At 36.8% G+C, this 3,144-nt stretch overlaps 1 long non-coding RNA gene across 1 annotated transcript in view; it reads right to left on the reverse strand.

The window, feature by feature from the left end:
• LOC118335766 overlaps positions 1 to 3,144 on the reverse strand; it is a 15,504-nt gene that overhangs the window by 1,262 nt on the left and 11,098 nt on the right. The gene's annotated exons all lie outside the window — the stretch shown is intronic.

The following is a 3,144-nucleotide window of genomic DNA, read 5'->3' on the forward strand; positions in this document are numbered from 1 at the left end:
ACATGTTGGTTTCCAATCTACACACAGGAACAGAGCAACTTTTACTCTACATTAATTTGGAGTCTAGTTTCTGGAGAAGTCTGATATTCACACTCTTTTTTTATTTGCTTTGGTTTCTATCACCTCCTGAGGGAAATATCTGCACTTTAACTCCTAAATACTCCACAATCTTCACCAGCTTGTAGCTTGTAGAAAGACACTAAAATACTTTGTGGAGCAGGCGTATATCTGTCATCTTATCCATTGTTATATATACAAATATACATAAGTGATAATGTAAATTAGTTCAGCTTTTAGTGATCAAGACTTTATTTGATAAAATGTAAATATAGTTGTTGACAATTCATTTTCCTTTAAGTTAATTGTCTGTACTTTGTAACCACTCAAGAGCATTTGGGGACTGTGATTCATGATTTCCTCTCCAACCACTTACTGAAGACAAACTGAAGTTGTATTTAGATCTTTTCTTTGAGGCACAATAGAAATCAGCTGCTGCAACCTTTTTATTTTCACTTGCAGCTTACTTTATTATCAATTTGCAGCTTTTTTTTTTTCCTCCGTTTTTTAAATTTTTTTTTTTTTAACCAAAGCCTGGGTTCTGTGTTGTACTGGGACTTGTATATGTTTCTTATTGTCAAGATATCTCATGAAAAGACTAAAACAAACAATTTGATAGTCCATCTGTCATTACTTGCTGACTCCCCTACCCTGTCTGAGGCACATAAATATTTAAAAACAATTTACAAAAATATAGTTTTATTTTATTCTCTAAAGGGTGAAACAATTTCCTGGGCACTGCAGTTTTTTGTTTCCTTTAAAGTTGCATATATTATAATTTCAACAGTGAATTAATTCACTCTCAATGCTCAAGTGTAACAAACTACAGCGCCTGAGTTAACGCTAATAAAAGAACATGTGCAATAGTGCGGCTTGGATTGATGTAGTTTTAATAGTTTATGACTTTGTGACACAGAGGAATAATATGTATCACACAGCTTTGGCTACACAGGAAAGATCAATTCATTGACATTTCCGTGGGATTTGTTGATCAGTAAGAAAAACAATACCACCACCCTCATCCTTTAAGCTCATACTCATTGCACATTATATCGTATGTTAGAGCTATTTCTGCTCAATCACTGCTACATTATTATCTACAAAACACTCCTTAGTAAACTCACTACAGTACATATTCAGGTTTTTGTAGAGAGAACAAGGGCATGGCAGTTTGAGATCCCATTATTTTTAGCGATTGATCTTCCCTGTGGCCCTCATTGAAATGAGAGAGAAATCCTTCCTGGTATCGGCCACTACTGGTCGGATATGTCTGCAAAAAGATAAAAAAATTAAGACTCTTGTCTGACTTTAAAGCCTATGTGAGAGATACGGCTGCAAAGTTGATTGGATTCCTCCTTTCAAATAGGCTGCTCCTCTTTTCTCTCTCGCTCTTCTTTAAGTCCTTTCCTGTCAGGCCCTATGTGTAAAGTGCTTCAAATCCTCAGTTCGTGGTGTGTTTTTATCTCGTCCTATGTATTTAAGTGTGTTTGTGTTTTATGTAAAAACCTGCTGCTCTTAAAACATACTCTGAATTATAAAGGTAAGAAATGTATGTTATATGTCACGCATACTGTACATATGTATATTGCCTTGAACTGTTGAGCAGCGTACATATTAATGTTATACAGAGTGATATATTTAAACCCCAGAGGCATTTCTCTGTTGCTTTGACTTTACTGCCACCGAGACCGTGAAGTTTCTCCTTTCATTTAAAATTAAACACAACACTCCCTGCTTTGGTGTCAATATCAACCTCGCTTCACTGTGTTGGCTTTCTGTTGTTCGTGCTGCCAAGTTTTTTGTTGACAGTACAGTGTGTGAATTTGTGTCTGTTTGTTTGGTTTAATCTTTGGTTTTGACTTTTTCTTATTTCAGTTCATTTATCACTACTATTTTTGTCTTTGACATCTTTGGAAAGTGGAAATAAAAAATGAATAAAGCCTGATTATTCTAATTGCTTTGTAAGGACTAAAGGCACAGACAGTGGGTTGTAGAGGCATTAATTCAGGTCCACAGTTGTTTAAAACACCAACTTCTGACTGTGCATTGAGAATATGAGTTTGAGTGACCCTGAATAATTCAGGTAATATTGTGCAGGACTGTGCAGCTGTACAAAACTTTGTAGGATATCTTCTCAGCAACTTTCTGATTGTTTTGTTGTCTTAAGTTTGGCTTTTGCAGCAGCTGTGGGTTCAGGTCACATGGAAAAATAACTGTTTTATAAAAGCATAAAGCATGTTCCTCGCTTTCAAAATGTTTTGGAGGCAAGAGGTGAGTTTGATTTATAGCAGTGGTAAAGCAAGACATTAGAGGTTAAGGCTGCAGTTGTAATACCAATGCTTAATTTGAATAATTGAGTGAATGACTGATCATGCTTAGGAGCCCAGACTGCTTGGCATTATAACACTATCAATCACAAGTGCAATCAAAGCAAATGGGTGAAGTCATCATGTCACAGCTCGAGCCAACATAAAATTTACGTATTTACTAAACTTCATTTAACTATACAGATCAATCTGCAATGATGGCAAACGACTTTCCTTTTAGTCCGTTTTTGAAAAGCAGGTGAAACCGGACTTGCAGATTGACGGAGGAACCTTGGCAGCTTAAAACGAGGTTGTTACTTTTTCATTTACACCAGATACTTTTTACCTTCGGAGGAAAAAGGTTTTCACATTTTCTTCCTCAGCAACAGTTTGCAAACTAGCCAGCTTGAGACCAGCAGTGCCCATTACTTGCATTGGAAAGAATGCAAAAACCCATTTTTATTTAACTGAGGTGCAAATTCTGTCAATTTATTCACAAAATATGTGCTGGTTGGAGGAAATGTCAGGGTTTCCCTCTATGAAAACATCATTTACATTTCAGGCAGCGCTTAAAGGACCAGTGTGTAGGATTTAGTGGCATCCAGCAGTGCAGCTGCTGATTACAATGCCCTTGCTTCACCCTCCTGTTCCAAGTGTGTAGGAGAAACTACGCTGTGAATAACACTAAAGGCCCTCTCGAGCCATTGTTTGGTTTTTCCGTTCTGGGCTACTGTAGAAACATGGCGGTTAAACATGACTCCATGGAAGTCTGTAAATAAAA

Source organism: Morone saxatilis, unplaced genomic scaffold (assembly GCF_004916995.1).
Source record: "Morone saxatilis isolate NCDOM2014 unplaced genomic scaffold, NCSU_SB_2.0 Contig24, whole genome shotgun sequence".
Lineage (NCBI taxonomy): Eukaryota > Metazoa > Chordata > Actinopteri > Moronidae > Morone > Morone saxatilis.